The 20,626-nt window shown below is 39.9% G+C and overlaps 1 pseudogene; it reads right to left on the bottom strand.

Annotated features, from left to right (window-relative positions):
- The window catches only part of LOC103679364, a 73,879-nt pseudogene extending 55,100 nt beyond the window's left edge, over positions 1-18,779 (bottom strand).
- Positions 18,780-20,626: the final 1,847 nt, after the last annotated feature.

Here is a 20,626-nt window from a genome sequence, read left to right as displayed (position 1 = left end):
AATGGTGGTTTATGAAAGCACGTGGACAGGACCCGTGGGCAGAAAGAGCTGCTGCCCCAGGGTTGTGAGGGGTGGCTGATTATATACTATGGGGTTGGGGGAGGTAAGGAAAAAGGGTGGTTGAGAAAGGACTTTCATATGTTAAAGAAGACTTACAGGAAACCCCGAGGCCTTGCCTTTGTCAAGTTAAGGTTGTTTTCCCCTCTAGCAAGGTATTAACATGAAGATAGTTGGGAGCTTTCTGGAAGAATATCACAGGAGTCCTACCCAGGAGTGGGGGATGGGGAAGGTTGCAGGGTGTCAGCTTATGCTTTGTCTTCAGCTTGCCTTCTGTTCCCTCATCAGATGGAAGTCATGGCCTCCATATCCACCTACCCTTCCAGGGTCTGCCTATGATCTTCATTGTGTGGTTTTGGGGAGTTTTCTTTACTTTTTCTTTTTCTGCCTAACCAACCATTCATTTTAGCACAGTTATGTTGAAAACTGGACTCCCGAAAGTAGTGCTTAACCCCTTTATTGAGATATTTTTACATGTGTTCAGCTTGTATCTCCCCCAGCTGCCTTCATTTTCAGTTAAAACTAACCTTACTGACCTGGCTTCCTCTTTGGAAATGCCTCTACCTCGGGGCCCTGGATCCTACACTATCAATAATCTTTGTCTTACCTCAATTTTTTTTCACTTCCATTAAATGACTTCTCTTTTATCTCCAACTTCTTAACTGCAGACACTCTCCAATACCCCTCTCTGATTCACTGTATATTACTTTTCCCAAAGGACTCAACCTTCTCATGATTCCTCTCTAGACTTGATAATCCTGATGATTCTACTTCTTGATAATTCTCAACCCATATCCAGCGACACCCACACATACTCTCAGCAGATCCAGATCCAAAATTTTTGTCACATCTCAATCCATACATTTGGACACAATCACAATATGTCTTATGATTTTCTCTTTAAAATTTTAAGTGTTAATTTGACCTCCCATTTTTTATTCTCAAAACTCTTTCTAAAACTTTAGTTATTGAAAATTAGGGGAATAACATTTATGATTGTGGCATGTTAATTCAGCCTTGATGACCACTCCAAATTCATTTTCTTCAAACCGTGTTCATTATTTCACTGCCCCGACGAATTTCTTTCAGAACCTTACTGTTCAATCACAATCCAAGGTAAGGATTCCACTCCTGGGAGTTCATCTCCCACATTCTTTCCAATCTTATGTATATAATTTTGCATCCAGCTTCTTTCCAGAAGATTTTCTTTAGATAAGTGTTAATGTCTTTCTTGTCCAGTAGCACATGTTAATCCTTGCCCCTTTTTCCACTCATGTTTTTTCCTCAGGTAGAATCTCGTGATCTTCTGAAATTATATTCCTCAAACTGCACATTCAGTTGTACTCTTTCCAGAGAGACTTTTATGATTATTCCGGTTCTCATGGAGTTACTTCTATTCTAAATACTTACTAGCCTTTATAAACTACATATTGTTTTGGAAATTATTGTATTTGTATTACTTCCGTTTCCTACAAAAACAAGTTTTTAAAGTCCTAGGAGGCAAATCTGTTAACGTAAGTTGAATTACTGTACATTGCTTTTCTTCCACGTACTAAAAAAATGGGAGTATGAGGCGATAACTGATCTATTATTCCTATTCTTAAGGAACTTCTACATTCTCTACTAATCTGGACAGTTCAGAACATATCAAGTTATCATTTATAAATGTGGCTCTAAGTTAATAGCGGTGTAAATGAGTGTAAATTTGTGTTAGTTTTTATAGGTTCTGACCTTAGGCTAAAGCAGAGATATGCCTTCTTTTTTTTAAATATTTTATTTATTTATTTGAGAGAGAGTGAGAGAGAGAGCGAGAGCATGCACACAAGCAAGTGGGGGGGGTGAGGAGGGGCAAAGGGAGAGGGAGAAGCAGGCTCCTCGCTGAGCAGGGAGACTGAATCTTGGCACTTCCCAGGACCCTGGGATCCTGATCCAAGCCCAAGGCAGACACTTAGTCGCCTGAGTCACCCAGGTGCCCCTAAAGGTATGACTTCTTTGGTGGGAAGTTATTTGGGATGACTTTTTTTTTTTTTTAAAGATTTTATTTATTTATTTGACAGAGATAGAGACAGCCAGCGAAAGAGGGAACACAAGCAGGGGGAGTGGGAGAGGAAGAAGCAGGCTCCCAGCGGAGGAGCCTAATGTGGGGCTCGATCCCAGAACTCCGGGATCACGCCCTGAGCCGAAGGCAGACGCTTAACGACTGAGCCACCCAGGCGCCCCATTTGGGATGACTTCTAATAACTGAATGACTTCATACTTTCAGGGTTGTTTTGTTTTGTTTCTTTCTTTCTTTTTTTTTTTTTTTTCTCCATGGGCAATGAATTTTTAATCCTCTTCCTTGTTATAAATATTTATTTGCTGGCTTAGATAGAAAACAACATACCAACCAAAAACTAAGGGAAGTTTTGTTCACATATTTGTTGTCATGCAAAAACACCCATGTTATTTATTTGTCCCCCATAGTGACAATTTTTTTATATTTTAACAAGAACTAAATACATGAAAATTTTCCTGACTATTAAAATTATAACAGGTAGTGATTGGCTTTACTTGAAATTGTATACACATATACATGCAAACACATATGTGACACACACCCATTTATACATACACACATATACACATAAACATATACATGCTTACACATATATACACAAAGACACACACATATAGACATAGAGGTACACATAGAAATAATCTCTAATAATATTAATTCCAAGCCATTTAGATCTTTCTTTTATTGACAGTAGGGACCTCAAGTATGTTGAGGTGGGTATTTTTCTTTGAGACTATTGCTGAAGCTAAAATCACTTTTTATCACATATCTCACTAAGGCAGTGATTGTAGTTTCTGAACTTGGAGGATAATATTTGCTTCTGTTTTATTTGTACTAATCAGTTGTTCTATTCATTTTTCCTTAAGATGGCTGAAGGAATAGTATGTTTTGTCCAGAGAATATCGGTTCATTCCCAGGAATGAAAATGGTGTAAAAAAAAAAAAAAGCTATTAATTAGTATAATCCTAATTAAATGTTGGATTGTATTTTAAATATTTGGCAAAAAATCATGTCTGTGCTCTTGTGTCCTTTCTGTCCAGCAACCAGCATCTGGTGGCTCTTATGAGGGGTAGAAGCTTGAGGTAGGTCAAAATATTGGCAACCCACATATCTCATAAGCACCTAAAATTCAGAAGGTATTAGGAGCACTTACAAGTCAACATTAAAAAGACAAAAAATTTTTAGAATAGACAAATTATTTTAATAGCCATTTTTTCCAAAGAAGTTATAAAAGTATTCAATATGCACACGAAATCATACTCAACATCATTAGTCATTAGGGAATGGAAATCAAAATCACGATAAGAAAACAAAATTAAAAATTTTTTAAAGGGGGGCTCAGTTGGCTCAGTCAGTTAAGCAACCAACTCTTAATTTTGGCTTGGGTCATGATCTCAGGGTCCTGGGATCAAGCCCCACATCAGGCTGTTGTCTCAGCGGAGAGTCTGTTTGAGGATTCTCTCTGTCCTTTTCCCTCTGCCCCTCATCCCCTGCTCACATGTGCTCTCTCTCTAAAATAAACAAATAAATCTTTTTAAAATATCACAATAAGATATCACTTCACATGCACCAGGACGGCTATAATAAAAAAGACAGGTAATAAATAACAAAATAACAAGTGTTGGTAAGGTTGTAGAGAACTTTTACCCCCATGCGCAGCTGGTGGGGATGGAACGCGGTTCAGCCACCGTTGACAACAGTTTGGCCGCTCCTCACAGCGTGAAACACAGGTTTACCACATGACCTAGCAACTCCAGTCCCAGCTACGTATCCAAGAGAATTGAAAACATATGCTCACACAAAACCTTGTACCTGCACATTCACAGAAGCTTGATTCATAACAGCCAGAGAGCAGGGAAAAATTCAAATGCCTAGCAACGGATAAATGGATAAACAAAATCTGGTATTTCCGTACAATGGCACAGTATTCAGCCATAACAGGCAATAGAACCCAGACACCTGTGACAACATGGAGGAACCTCGGAAACATTAGGCTGCGTGGAAAAAAACAGACAAGAAACGTCACCTGTTGCATGATTCCATTTATATGAAATGTCCAGAAAGGACCAGCCGATAGAGACGAAAAGTAGATGACTGGTTGCCAAGAGTGGAGAGAGGGGGTAACAGAATAACTAACACCTACTGGGTGTGGGGTCACTTTTTGTGCTGGGGGGAAAGTTCCGGGTCTGGACAGTGGTGATGGCTGCACAGTGTGGTAGCTATACTGAAAACTCCTGAACCGTAAACTGTGTGTATGCGCTGGATATTAGGACAGCAATTACTTAACAATGAAAAACGGCAAAAGGAAAGGAAAGACCAGTATTGGTTACTCAACTGAAGCTCATACAAAGTCTTCCTAAAATGAAATATAAAAGCTTTCCTCCATAAAGGACATGGTGAATATTTGTACTTTGTGTAGAGACTTAAAATGTACTTAATCACATTGTTAGATTTAAAACAAAAGTAGGTATGTGTTTCCTACAAATGTGCCCTTAGAAAATAAGCAAAATGTAATTTAAGTTCTCAAAATTAGGTTTTCCGTAGACAACTATTCCCTTTTTGTCTCTTTCCAGCTCTGGATCAACAGAGACAAAAATTAAAATTATTCCTTTATACAGTGAATCCAAGGGCAATTGAAAAGCCTACGCACGCATTTTATTTATTTTTTTTTTTTAAAGATTTTATTTATTTATGTGACAGAGAGACAGCCAGCGAGAGAGGGAACACAGCAGGGGGAGTGGGAGAGGAAGAAGCAGGCTCATAGCGGAGGAGCCTGATGTGGGACTCGATCCCGGAATGCCGGGATCACGCCCTGAGCCGAAGGCAGACGCTTTAACGACTGCGCTACCCAGGCGCCCCTATGCACGCGTTTTAAACTCTGGTGCCAGTGTACGTTGAATTTATCAGTATGTATCCTCAAAATTTTAATTAATTGTCTCAGTATATTTTGTTCAAAATAATAACAATTTTAGAATAATATTACACATTACATATTTTTTGATAATGAGGATAATGAATCCATGTAAGATTTAAAATCAGTTTTCTATCTACAGAATGAAGGGATAAAAATCAGTGTTAGCATTTATTCATACTTTCCAACCTTCCTTGCGTTGAGGCATTTCTATTCATTAATGATTATTCATGAGGTTGTGAGGTGAGCATGAGAATGTAACATTAGCAATTTATATATGTTACTTTTTAAAAAATGGCCCTCTTTTATCTTAATGTTTCTGCCTTTATGATTCTAGCTGACTTTTTCCTTCAATTTCCTTCCCACCGGAAATCAAAAGAAAAAAAAAAGGGAAGAAGATAAAACGGATGTTATAATTAATGAGGCCATTCCTTTTTTGCATCAATTGCAAATTGAATTTGTGAACTGTTTTACTTTTAATCTTGCATTTGAAAAATTGTATTTATTACTTAGAAATACAAGGAGTTCATGAGCTGCGCTTTCTCTTTTTTCATAAATTGGATGCACAACTTAAAACAGTACTTCCTCTTTCCTCTAACCACCTAGTAGACCACTTATTTCTGAGTAATTAACTTAAAGAGAATAATGATTGTACTTTCCCCAATAAAACTCACGCCTGTGCCATTCATCATTAAGTCACCAGAAAGGTTAAACGTGTCCCAGCGAGGGTGTGGATTTCAGCAATTCATCAGAAACTTTCCAATTAGACGACTGAATTTTTATTTTATTTTTAAGTAATGATGGATGGGAAAGAGAGAGGCAAGAGTACAGCAATCCAGTTCCTTGGCACATGGTATAGACCTGCTCTCATACAATGCTGTCTTTTTTCACATTTAGAAATAAGTATAGTCTCATTCATCAGTTTGCTGCCTCTGTGTTTCCTGTGTACGCGTGGGTCTGCGGGGACGTGTTCTCGATGAACCGAAAAGCAGCCCGCTCTCGGAGCAGGGGGCAGGCTGCAGAAGGGTCTCACAAGGAATAACTAATAGGCTCCAGACAACTGAATTAGTTAACTCTGGGAGCCAGCTGACTAGTTTGGAACAATGTTTTCTTTTTTCTTTAGGTAGCTAACTCCATTTTAATAAACCACAGATGTATCAGAGCAGCTGTGGTTGGTGCCCCTGGTCTCTCCACTGCCTCTGGAATGCACACCCAGCTTCCAGCATCCACTCCTTTTCCCATCCTCACCCCTTTGGAGACACTGAGGAGCTTCTCCTGGAACCAGAGAGTTTGCAGAACGTGGTGTGAACAGCACTGCTGTGAATTCCTTGATGTCTCTGATAGCCTAATGCCGTGTGAATGCATGCTATTGTGAACTTACTAGCGCTGCTTTTGAAATTTGCCAATTGTATATAAAATCAGAGGAAGCCCCAGACAAAATAACTCTCTTTGACAACATCGCAGAAAGGTCAAAGTCTGGCTGCACCTAAGTTCCAGATTTATTGTATATTTGCTATGCTCCAGGTACTGTAGTCGATGCAATCAGGATTCTCACCGACACAAAATGAAAGAGCCAGCACCCTCTCCCCTGAAGTATGGGACGTGCTAAGAGGCTAAGGTCAGGACAGGCACCCCGAGGAACGATGAGTGAGCAGCCTGGGGACAACCACTGGGCCAATAACCAGACGCATCATGTAGTAAATTCCCTACGCTAATTTCTTGCTTTTCCTCTTCCTTCTTTTTCTTATTCGAGAGAGAGATGCCTATTTTTCTACATTCACACAATTACCATAAATTTTTTTGTTATAAGACTTCTGGTAAATCATGGTTAGGAAACACACTACATAGATCAGAATCCTGCCTGGCTCTGCTTTGTGCCCGGGGGCAAATTACTGAAATATTCTGTCCCTCACTTTCATGTCTTGTAAGCAAAGATAGTAATGTTATCTATCTCAGAGCACTGTTACATTGGTGGCTTTCAATAAACCCCCTACAATTCTCTTTAGTGGTGTTTCTTATTAAAATCATTCTTTCTTGCCATGCTAAAATCTGTAAGAGACTTTATATTTCTTTTTCACTGCTAATTTCTCAAAACATTGCACAGTATTTATCACAAAGTTTAGCAATTCATAATTACTCATTGATGGATGGATGAACAGATGAATGCATCTATAAAATTTAAATAACATTCTTTACATCACAGAATAGTGAGCTTTTATATATTAAGTGCCTAAGACTCAACCAAACCAGTAAATAATATACATATTTATCATAATTTCTTTAAAAGATATATTTATTTGAGAGAGAGAGAGCATGCGTGCACACACACACACACACACACACACACACACACGGGTGAGGAGGGGGAGGGGCAGAGGGAGAGAGAATCCCAAGCCAACTCCCTGTAGAGCACAGAGCCTGATGTGGGGCTTGATCCCAGGTCCTTGAGATCATGACTTGATCCAAAACCAAGACTCAGACACTCAAACAACTGAGCCACCTTGACAGCCCTATCATAATTTTTATAATATTAATCTCAACATACATTTTTTTATTAGTGAATGTGTCTACATCACTGACTGAATTGTAGACCCCTCAAAGGCATGGGCTTTGAGTTATTTACACTGTCTATCCTAAATCCTACAGCCGCGACTAAGATCCTGTTGACCTCACTATAGGTTTATTTTGTCAAAGAACCAAATTTTAGATGGTGGGATTTGGTCCATCTAGGACCATTCGAATGAGTTTCTGTAACACTAACTTATTCTGACAACAATTTCTGAACACCTAGTATGTACTTATCACCGTATATTTTCTGTATATTTTCAGATACAAAAATAAAGATACACACATGAGTTTCTGGCCTGGAGGAGGTTATATTTTAACAGAAGAGATAGACCTACATGTATAATTTCAACATAATGCCACAAATACCCTGACAACATGCATGAGTATTGCGTTGTTGGGATCGATGAACTGGGTCTTTAGCTCAGTGGGGATGTTCAAGGGAAGCTTCTTGGGGGAAGAGCAAATAAACTGTTATATGATGAAGATGTAAATTTTCATAATAATTTATTGTTTATAAAATGCTTTCTCATACCCTCTCTCATTTGAATCTTATGATAACCCACTGGATGGGGCAATACTCTTGCTCCAAGTTAAGTAGAGGAAAACTAAGATTCACTGATGCCGTATTGTCCAAGGAAATGCGTATTTAATAAATGTTGGATAAATTTATATACATAAATACAAATGTATGTAAATAAATTTATATAAAACTAAATACATTAGTATCATAAACATATAAATTTATATAAATATTATTTATACATTTTATAATTTACATGTAATAAAATTGTATATAATAGATGTAGATTTACATTAATAAATTAATTTATATAAATAAGTTTATACCAGGATGCTTGACAAATTTTATGTTCTTTTCACTATTCTGCCATGTCATTTGCCCTGGTCTTTCAGAATTAGATTTTTTTTTTCTAAAATCAGATGAGTATCTGTATTTTATTTTATTTGGTTATTTATTTATTTTAGAGGAAGAGAGAGAGCGCGAGTGGAGTGGGGAGGGGCAGAAGAAGAAGGAGTGAGAGAATCCCAAGCAGGCTCCATGTTCAGTGCAGAGCTGGATGCGGGGCTTGATCCCACGACCCTGACATCATTACCTGAACTAAAATCAAGAGTAGGAAGCTTATCAAACTGAGCCACCCAGGTGTCCCCAGAATTAGAATTTTTAACATCTAGTTGGGGAAAGAGGTTGTACGGATTTTAGAAAAAAATCTGAATCTGATATTAGAGAAATTATGAAAGAGGTACAGTTATAGTATAAAAATACAAATTCAAAGTCCATTAGAAAGAAGGCGGGGGGCTGGTACTACCTTCCATTGCACAATTACTCTATGCCAGATGTCGCTAAAATACAGTACACCTGTTACTAACTTCAAACTTTATGAGAATCCTGGGAGCTACAAAGATGAGAGACTCAACTCTTGACAGGCATTTGTTTCTAGGGTTCAAAGACATTGTAGGTCAGAACCATATTCTTCAGTGAGTGTGAGATTGTACCTGGGAAAAGTCAAGAACACTAGTGGTTGTTTCTGCGATGACTGGTGAGCCACAGCTCTCTGGAATCTTGTCCTTGTGTGGTTCCCTTCCACAAAGACTCCACACTGGGCCATAGGACTTGATTTGGTCCATGCAAATGAGGGGTTGGAGCGCCTGCACGTTAGACGTGGCCTCACTAGCTGCTCGGAGCCATGGCCCATCCCATGGGGAAGCCCACGCTAACTGGCAGGAAATGCAGGACATGGCCAGAGCCAGCACTGTGAAGCAGGCGGGTGAGTGAGGCTGTGGCCCAGTCCCGGGGCTGCGTACTGACCATTCAGTCACATAAGGGACCCTAGCACAACATTCAGCAGAACATTCGCCCTACACAATCGAGAGCAAATAAAATGAGTACTGTTTGAAGCCCGTAACTGTTGGGGTTGATTGGAGGGGCACAAATCATGAATCATGATCAATACAAACTTAGAAAAATCCACCGAACATCAAGCAATAGAATGAGTATTTCCTAGATATTTAATTATATTTTATCCTCACGTGACTCACAGAATTACATTTTGTGAAAAAAACTGAGCTTCAGAGACATGAAAATTTTCCCAAAGTAATATGGATAGTGGGTCCTTCTGGAATTAGAAATGACGTCTGCTGATTACAAGAGCCATATTCCAGAGAAAAGAGTTTTTTTTTTTTTTTTTTAAAGATTTTATTTATTTATTTGACAGAGAGAGACAGCCAGCGAGAGAGGGAACACAAGCAGGGGGAGTGGGAGAGGAAGAAGCAGGCTCCCAACAGAGGAGCCTGATGTGGGGCTCGATCCCAGGACTCCGGGATCACGCCCTGAGCCAAAGGCAGACGCTTAACGACTGCGCCCTCCAACATCACGCCCTGAGCCAAAGGCAGACGCTTAACGACTGCGCCCTCCAAACGCCCCCCAGAAAAAAGAGTTTTAAATATACCCTGGCATTTACGTGAGAAAGCAAAATCATTGACCTTAAGTTTTGCTAAATTAATCTGATACGAATTTTCAAAATCTGACATATAGGGTTTTAAAATCATAGCTCTAAAAAGCTAAATCAAATCGTTCGACGAAAGAGGCTTACCTATTTACTAAGCCATGTCTTTCCTAACATCCTGACAGGTAACTATGAAGAAGAAACAATTCTTTGTTAGGCTCTACTATTGTGCACTAAAAAAAGAAGCAAAACTCCTCTAATTTCTGAGTCCAGAATAAGTATCTCTGTAAAAATAATCTGACTTTTGTTGTCTTTAGTCAGATCACCCAGGTATTTTACCCAGACCTGCCTCCAGTAGTGGGACATTCGTACTAAAACACTTAATAAATTACTGTATTGTGCGACATGTTTTGTTATCAGTTGTGAATGACTTTAGTGTTTATGAAACAAAGTCTCAGCCATCACAGTATTGACAGGCAGAGATGAAAACAGCGTGGGTTTGGAGTCAGGAAACCCTGGGTCAAATCATATCGCCACCACCTACTGGATGTCTTATATCGGTTGACTTGTTTTTCTAATGTTTGATGTTCCCACTTACTAAATGAAGGTTATGAAGCCTAACCTACAAGATGGTTATAAGAACTGGAGAGAGTCTGAATGTACGGTGTCCAGCAGAATGTCCCATTCACAGACGGTACTCAGTACCGGGCATCTGTCTACTGCAAGTAATGGTGCAGTTAAGATGAGCTAAATGTATAAAATCCCTCACATTTTCTTGTTTTTAGGTGTTTCTACTTATATGCCTTTAAGTTATGTAAGTCAAATGTTGAGGAGGAAATCAAGGTTGCTCAGAAAACCCGGGTCCCCTGTGAATACGTCTTCTGGGTTTTGTTTTTATCTTCCTCCTTCAGCATCTATGAAAATGGAGCATCCCTGTTTATCCTTCAGGTATCAGAATATATTCTACCTTAAAACCCCACAATTTCTTTTCTCAATAGCTTAAGTGCTTAAGAAATGTTTGCTTATGCCGAAATAAACTATACCTTCCAGTAACTTACAACACCTTGCTTTGGGGGCTGTTTTTTCATTTGGAAATAGACTCAGGAGTATCATTCCGTTTTTATTTTATACACATGTGTAAAGATGAAAATTGTGTCCCTATCTTTTTTTTTGTTAAGATTTTATTTATTTATTTGAGAGAGGGAGAGAGAGCATGAGCAGGGGGAGGGGCAGAAGGAGAGGGGGAAGAAGACTCTCCAGCTGAGTAGGGAGCCTGAAGTGGGGCTTGATCCCAGGGCTCTGGGATCATGACCTGAGCCGAAGGCAGACACTTAACTGACTGAGCCACCCAGGTGCCCCGAAAGTTGTGTCCCTATCTTAATGTTCTATTTCCAGGGTAAAAATTGTTTCTTCATTCCTTTGTTTTTTATGTATTTTCTATTTTGATGAGGGCTTCAGAAACAAGTCTATTAATCTATATATAATATGTATTTTCTATTTTGATGAGGACTTCAGAAACAAGTCTATTAATCTATATATAATCTATATATATATATAATTGATCTCAGGACAAAGCTTGCATTTTTCTCTCTTTTAGGCTCCTATAGCTCCCTATGTGCATCCTAAGATCACCTTAATTTTTTTGGAAGCAAGACAACATGGTTAATAAGAGTTAATTAAAATCTTCAAGTCCTTTCTATTCTAAGCGGTTACTAAGATAGAATTCACACATTTTTCTATCATGAAACATATATACATATATATGATATGATAGATAGATACACTTAATGCTTTTCACCTGGCCGATCCTTAAATATCTTCCCATACTATGGAAATATTTTATATACTAAATGGAAACAGATTTGGAAAGTCTCTAAAGTAAAAATGCCAAGGTAAATGCTATTGCATTTTTCTTCATAAAGATGAAATAGACACCATGAAAACAGAGAGATAGAAAATAAAGCTACCTCTTTAAAATATCTAGAAAAGAGAAAAGTAAAATCCACAAACCATAAGGAATGGCTGACTTTGGGGTAAAGGAGAACACTGTGGAATACACACCCCAGAAAGTAGAGTTCTCCTGAAGAAGTGGTGTGGCTGAGAAGACAAGAGCTGGAGCCCAGAGATCCATGCTTAAGAAATGTGAGTGGAAGAGAATATAAAAGAAGGAGTGGAGGGGACGAGATTGTCAGAATAACAAGGAAAACCAATGAAGGGAACCCAACAGATGGATAACTGACGCTTCTAGGAAATGGAGATCAGAAAACGTGATCTAAGTGTGTGTATAACCCCAAATAAGGAAGTGTAACTAAATCAGAGAGGTTGTGCATTGGGGACAGTGTCATGCTGCCCTGGAACAGGGTGGACACAGCGATGACAGCTCCCAAGTTGACCGTGGTGACGGGAAGGTGGGTTGGTGAGCCATTTGTACTCTATCCCTGACACCAGGTCCCTTGCATTCAGGGGCCTATGGAGCTAGGACAGCTCTGGACAGGGAAAGAGGTTAACAGACACACACAGGATGTGCCTGTGATTATTAAGTGTGTCCTCAGTCGTTGGACCCATTCGATGATCATCTGTGTACATGGGAACAATGGTCCCCACACTTTCATGCTCACACATCAACCTCTCCGCCTAAAGCATTGGACCAAACCTATTTTCATCTCCATACTTTTCAATTTCTGCAATGCAGCCAAATAGTGACTTCTTTTCCATGAGTTAGCAACAACAGGCACTATCCACCGAGGAGCGTTTCCTTCCTTTTTGTATTTTGGGAGCAACTTTCTTTGGTCCTAAGATAGCAAGTGGACTTAGAAGTAAACCAAGTATGTCTTCTTTTTTTGTTTGTTTGTTTTCAGTAAAATGGTCTTATTTTTTTTTCAAGAAGCCATAAGTGAGCATTGAGAGGTGTCAGTATAGCAGAAGCAGGTGCTACTAGGCTCCAAATGAATGTTGCTCCAAGACCCACTCGTCCACAAGATAAGAGCTTATGACAGAACACAAATCACAGCACTGTGTCCTCTATTGAGAAGGACTTGCCACCAAACAAACAAACCAACAAAAAGTTAGCTGACCTGAAAGTATGCACACTGATGTAGTTGATTTGCATTCTGGTGCACGCTCTTTCCGCTCCTGTACGTGGTTACACCAGTAACAGGTGGTTCACAGAGCAATAGCTGGACTGAGGACCTCTATCCACCAACCACTTGGAGTAAGATTGATCTGAGCCACTCTTTGTGCTTTCCTGTGTCTTTAGGGACAGCCTGATCCTGACTGCACATGTATCCCTCCGACTTAAGGATTGGGTACCACTGGGCATACATAAATTTATGGCTTGGTAGCTCAAAGAGCTCCCAGTTTATGATGGGTGTCTTGGGTTGTTTGACAGTGTAACTTGTTATCCTGGGTGATTTACCAGGGCCTGGGGAGGATGGAAGAAATATTTTCCTAGAAGATAGTAGATTTTTGCATAAGAGGTCCCAGCTCTGCTTCTAAACACTAGCTGTTATGCTGTGACTCTACTATTGGGACTTGCCCCAGGCTCTCTAAAGCATGGTCACTTGCAACAGACAAGAGCTTTCACAGAAGCCTGGAGCTGCTGTTTTGTGTGTCTATGCTCAGCGCTTCTCCCCAACAGTCTGACTCATGAGTTAATCAGTCAATGGGGCAGGACAACATATCCTTGACCAAATGCAATATATATATATTGTGTTACTTGTAGGTGGCTAGTGTGATGCTTTTTGGAATAGCAGGTTGGTCAATAACTCTGTAGACTGGAGAGTGGAGTTAGCCCTGAACTGGGACAGTGAAGTCATACTGCTGGGCCATGCCAGATGGAAGCAAATGCTTCTGGAAGTCCTTTGTTAATAAGCAGAATGGAAAAATCAATTCCGAGATCAATAGCTGCATATCAGGGACCAGGGCAGTGTTCCTGCGACCCAATAAAAATACCACTTCTGGAATTGTCGCTACGAAGTGGCTGTCTTCCTTCACCTTTTGTGTATCTACTGTAGGTTTCTGCCTTGCAGTTCCCATGAGATACTCTTCATTTCCTGATACACAGCCATCCTGCTAGATGTTTAAAGTTCCCACAGGCATGTTAGGAAGAACTTTTACAATATATACTTGTGGTCACAGCATTAGGATTCTTTCTCAAAACGGCTGGGCCTCCCCCTTTCTTTAAGGACTTTTGCGTCTGTAAATAACTTCAGCCTGGAATCCGGTACGGGTCTATGACTCGTTCAGGTCTCTGTTCGCCAGACTCCGAGTCATCATTGGCACTCATTAGGAAGGACGTTAGTGTGAATTCAACTTTCTACTCTGTTTCTTTCTTTCCATTTTTATTTATTTTATTTATTTATTTATTTATTTTATTTATTTATTTATTTTCTTTTCCTCTGTAGGGGAGGTGACAAGTGACTGGTAATACGGTAGCATCACATTTGTTCCTGGATCTTTCTTTGGGTTTTCTCCAGGTACGGTTATACAATGAAGTAAAACATGACTTGCCAATTGCATAATTATTCAACAAGGCATTCTCCTCCACCCTGAATGATAGCAGCGTAGATAAAACCTCAAGCTTTCCTTCAAGCACCTTATGCATTCATTGTCCATTGTTTTATAGCATCGTTTACAAGAGGTCACTGTTTTATAACAGAGAAGAAAGCAGACTTCTTTTGTTTTCATTTGTTTGTTTGGCTGAGAAAGTATGGGATGACAGCAAAGAGGTGGGTCATGGCTGGAATCAAGTCTACTTGCCAGTGATGAGTTGGAAGTCCTAAAAATGGCGGAGCCAAGAAATAAACCAAAACCACTAATAGAATCATTGCAAGACTCTGGACCCCAGAACTACTTTGTAGTCAACATCAGAGTGCATTGTGATGTCGTGGAAGAAACAGGGAACTCGGCATCAGCCAGGGGCTGCATTGAGAGGGCACCCCCAGGATAAGAGCATTGGTCACCTGGGGATGCAATCCACCACACCCAGAAAAGGGTGGTAGCTGGTGTCAAATAGTCAAAGTTCAAAAAAACTCTAACAGACAGTTATAGTCTGTGGACCCCCAAATTAACCTGGAGTTAGTTTGTAGAAGTCCAAAAGGCTGGTGGTAAATGCCATACGTTGATTAGGAACATAAATGTGGCCTTTATGATCACAACTTAGTTGCTCCTAGTATTTCCCTAAAACGATTCTTGGCAGGGTTACCAATGACCAATTGCTAAATCCAAAAACCAACATTCAAGCCTTATCTTAATAGACAACTCAGAGCCGGGGCACCTGGGTGACTGAGTTGGTTAAGCATCTGACTCTTGACTCTTGATTTCGGCTCATGTCATGATTTCAGCATCATAAGATCAAGCCTCGCGTCGGGTTCCATGCTGGGTGTGGAGCCTGCTTAAGAGTCTCTCTCTCCTTTTCCCCTTTGCCCTAAAAAAAAAAACCAAAAAAAAAAACAAAAGACAACTCAGAGGGGTTTGGTCTAGTTCACTGTGCCCGCCTACTTGAAACCCCTTCTTCGTTTGCATCCCAGATTCATACAATCATATAGTTTTCTTTCTACCTTATCTGGTTGTTCCACCCAAGTATCTTTTGTTAATTTTCCTTATGTTCCTCTTCTTCGGGCTCATTGTTTGTATCTCCACTTATATGTATTCCTACTCCTTCCAAAAGTGGTCTCATCCACACTTGGGGTTTTAAATGCCATTGATATGCTGAGGAAACACGGGCGTATAACTCTAACCCAGCTGTTCCCTGAAAACCAAACTCAAAAACCCAGTGCCTGTGAGACAAGCCTCTCGGATGTCTAATAGGCATCTCAAAATTTGCATGGTCTTATCCAGATGTCCCATTTACACCCACTGACCCCTTCTCAGTCTTTCTCAATTCAGTAAATCTCAACTCTATAATTTTAATTGATCAGGAAGTAATCACATTGAAACTGACCACATGGCCAGAGTGCTCATGTCAAGATTTAATGCAGATATTATTGATTTCTTCTATTTGTTTTCCAAGGTATATACAGGAAAAGCCAATCTCGTATAATGGCAGGTCTCTTCGTACCTCTTCTGCCATTCCCTTTCTGACCTTATCCACCCTTCGCTGTCACAGCTATCGTGGCTTCCCTGCCTGCTCTTCCTCACAGTGGCCAGCCAAACCCAACCAGCTCTCTGCTTGCCCTCTCCTCTGCCAATGGCTGCCTCCCCTAGGAATCCACACGACTTCGTTGACTGTGAACTTGAGGTTACTAGTGGTATCGGTTATCTTTACTGCATAACGCATTATCCCAAACAAACGAACGAAATTTCACAGATCGTGTGGTTCAGGAATCTAAGCATGACATAATTGGCTGTCAGCTCTAGGTTTCTCCCGTGGTTGCAGCCACAGTAGTGGCTGTGCCACAATCTCGCCTGACCACTGATGCAGGGGAGACCTGGCTTTTAAGCTCACACATGCCATGCGGTTGCTGGCAGACCTCCAGGGAACCCCCTGAGGAGACCCACTAACTTCCCCAGGAGTGCCTCCCCCCCCCCAAGTCTTCCTTAAGCCATGCAGCTGAGAGAGGGGGCTCAACATGAAAGGCATAATCTGTGTAAGCTAATCTCATAAAGTGACAGCCCATCACAGTCATATTCTATTTGTTAGAATGAGTCAAAATCCAGTCTACATAGAAATGGAGGACTCTACATAAGGATTTCCTTACAATGAAGAAAGGGGGGGTAATCAAAGGGGGAATGAAGCATGAGAGACTATGGACTCTGAGAAACAAACTGAGGGCTTCAGAGGGGAGGGGTGGGGGAAGGGGATAGGCTGGTGATGGGTAGTAAGGAGGGCACGTATTGCGTGGTGCACTGGGTGTTATACGCAACTAATGAATCATCAAACTTTACATCAGAAACCAGGGATGTACTGTATGGTGACTAACATAATATAATAAAAAAAAAATTTTAAAAATGGTGCATTAGCCAAGACAGAGGATGGGATATATATATTCCATAAGCATATATATCTATAACTTTTAATTAAATTTTATTAAAAATTTTATGAAAGTATTCCTAATTTTAACGTTCAATGATTGTCCTGTTGCCAACATAAAGAATTGGTATCACGCTTCATTCATATTCTTTCTGGACCTATATTCGTATAAAGTTAAGACTAACATGAGCTGTTGAGTGCTGCGAAATATTGCCCATCCTCTATGTGCAACTAATGAAAACATACACTATTTATGATAGTGTCTGCAACCACATATTGGAATACAAAATACAGCAAGATCATAAATGCTCAGCAAGGTGGTCAGGAATGATTCTTGTTAGGTAATTATATGTTACATTCATGCTATCCGAAAGGAACAATTTACCTCGTTAATTAAATTGCCTTTTCTTTGACTTAAAAGCCCCTGTTGCTCAGATCACTCCCACAACCCGGTGTCCCTCTCTGACAATGTTCCAGCACAATCCCTGGGTCTGTATGACATCTGGACACAATCATCTTTCATTTCACAAACAAGGAAAATGATGGCGAGAAACATTTCTTGGGGTCTGAATAGTGTTAGTCATGAGACTGGATGTTTCAGGTTCCTGCGTGCACCAGATGGAACCGAGAAATGATTCTGATTATATAGAATGATCCCAGGTCCTGTGACATATTTGTGTGTTCTGTGCCTTGAGGCTCAGGTCAGTGGTCCCTCTTGCTTGGGTTAAAGACTTTTTCCAATAAGAAATCATCTTCATTCTTACTACCCCTATGATGTCCCCATTGGGGGGAAAAAAAAGAAAGAAAAGAAAAGATCTTCAAATTCTACCAAAATTGTCTACAATTCTAAGATTTTCACAGTTGCTTCCTGGGGAATCTGTGTTGAATGTACTTACTTACATTCCTGATTTCTCTGTCAAGCACATATTCCAGTATCCATTATATTAATCACTCACTAATATCCACGACCCACTCCTCACATTCTGTCCCTGCCCAACAAATCCACGTCTCAACGAATCAGCAAAAATGCTACTTTCAAATAAGCCTGTACCTGGCTTCTCAGAACTCCTCTTTTTATTGAAGTACATATAACCTCAGATACAATATTCCATCCCATTCAGGTGTGTGTCATAATGATTCAGTATTTTTATGTTACAAAATGCTCACTGTGATGGGTCCAGTTACCATCTGAAACGACACCGAGTTATTACAATATTATTGAGTGCATTCTCTATGCTGCGCATGACACCCCCAGAACCTATTTACACATGTTTATGGCTGAAAGCCTGTACCTCTTCATCCCCTTCATCTGCTTCACCCACTCCCGATCTTTCCCCTCTCTGGTAACATGTCCATGCATCTGTTTCTGTGTTGCTTTGTTTTGTTTGTTCCTTTTTTTTGTCTCTTAGATTCCATTTATACCTTCTTACCAAATTCTTCTACATGGGAGGCATAAAGATAGACATTGCGCGTAGCCTTCCCTGACACAGAGAGGCAGTTCTCACCAGAACAAGACCATGCTGGCACCTTGATCTTGGACTTCTCGACATCCCGGACTGCAAGAATTACATTTCTGTTGTCTATAAGCTACGGAGGGTGGGGTTATGTGTTACAGCAGGGTGAACTGACTAACAGAGCCTCTCTTTTGATTTTCTCCTTTCTCACCCTCTTCAAGGATGAACTTCGAGAAGTTTTGTGCACACCGCTTCCATCGCCAACATGCCTGGAGCCCTGCCTTCCGGCCTCGCCCGCCATGTCTCAATCTGAAGTACTCCCTCTGGCTTCTGCCCAAACAGTCCATAGTGGTGTTTTCTTTTTTATTCTCAATGAGGTCATAAAGGACTTTCTTATTCATGGAGATAATAAGCTTTTCTCAATCATTATATTAATGATTGTCCCAATTAACGGCAGTCCGACAGCACCAAGACTGACCATTCTTTTCCCTTTGCACTTCTTGAGAGTGAACTCTTCAGGGAGTTTCTCTGTTCAGCACTCCTGGTTTTCCTCTTACCTCTTGGGATACTCCTTTTGCCTCAGAACATGGCATTTTCTCTTCTAATCTTTTTATCATGGCACATGCTTGCAAACTGAGGGCTTCAGAGGGGAGGTGGGTGGGGGAATGGGTTAGCCCGGTGATGGGTATTAAGGAGCGCACATATTGCATGGAGCACTGGGTGTTATACGCAAACAATGAATCATGGAACACTGCATCAAAAACTAATGATGTTCTGTATGGTGACTAACATAACATAAAACAAACAAACAAACAAACAAACAAAAACTATACTCTTCGTGAAGAAGTGTATGCTTTGATTTCTAAGTCTGTCTTCACCCCATGGCTCTCTCCTGGGCTTCCTGCCTCAAGTTCCAACTGCTTCTTGTAATTAAAATCCATAATTCTGACTTCAAAGTTGCAGACCATACATACTTGGAATATATAAGAAAGTAGAAACAATGGTTCAGCTATAATGTTCAAACATTAAATGACTAATACATCAAGTTATAATGAGTTGATTTAAACTATCCAGATAAAAAATATATGAAAATATTTTATAGTATCAATAGTAATATATTGTAACTTCTGATGTTAGAAACCACACATTAAAAATAGGAACTGATTATGAAAAGCATTTGGTGACAAAATGTTTTTTTTTTTTGCCCAAAAGGAAAGAAATTAGAAAATCAAACCAATATTTGATTTCAAGTAATTCTATTTAAAAAATATTTTCTATTTGATTTTGTGTACAGTGTCCTTTTAATAAGTGAATGCATGTTTATAAATTCAACTTTTCTTTTCAAAAGAGCAGCATGAATTATGCATTATCAGCATAACATCCAATTAATATCACTATCGAACCCAAATCATTATGCCATGAAGTAATGAGAAAATGCCAAGAGAATAGTGGAAATTAAAAAGTTATTTATTAAACACCTACCACTGAAAATGCTGTAGAAAATACAATAAATATTTGTGGGACTAAAAAGCATTAACATGAATACTAAAAAATGTGTTGCTTACAAATCTTGAAATAAGATAAGTTGCTTGTTCAAACTAAAGACTGTCCAAATCCCTGGAATCAAATGTTAAGATTTGTTCCCATGAGCTCATATATTCCAGCTCCATCTCCCTACAAACACTTCACTGTCACTCACCTTTGTGTGGCCGCCCAGTGAGGGTCTGATTTCCGCTCCATGCTGTAAGACCCTTGCTTGAGGAATTTAAGAATATGGCCCTGTCTACACTTGCTTCTTCTTGAGCTTAACCCACTCCAACCCAGGAAACAGAACAAAGTAGAACAAATTGACCAATTTTGAGACCTGCATTAGTCCAGTGTGAAGCACAGAATTAGCCAATGGGAGTAAAGAAGATCTGGAGACAGTCTCCTAGTAGCATTTGCTAAGGATTTCAGCAATGCAGGGTGGGTCCTACCAGTTAATACCAGACGTACCAGATGAACATTGAGTTGTACCTAATTTGTCCCACAATGACATTTTCTGTTTTGGCTTGTCCGTTTTTCCTTACCAGTTTATGAACCAGCAAAGAAAACCTCAGATATTAAGGGGAGGCCCTGGTCAAGGACAAGATCCATGATGAGCTCGTT

The sequence above is a fragment of the Ursus maritimus genome, unplaced genomic scaffold (genome assembly GCF_017311325.1).
Source record: "Ursus maritimus isolate PB19 unplaced genomic scaffold, ASM1731132v1 scaffold_28, whole genome shotgun sequence".
NCBI classification, from domain to species: domain Eukaryota; kingdom Metazoa; phylum Chordata; class Mammalia; order Carnivora; family Ursidae; genus Ursus; species Ursus maritimus.
Note: the sequence above shows the minus strand (reverse complement) of the source record. Positions and strands in the feature narration are given on the sequence as shown.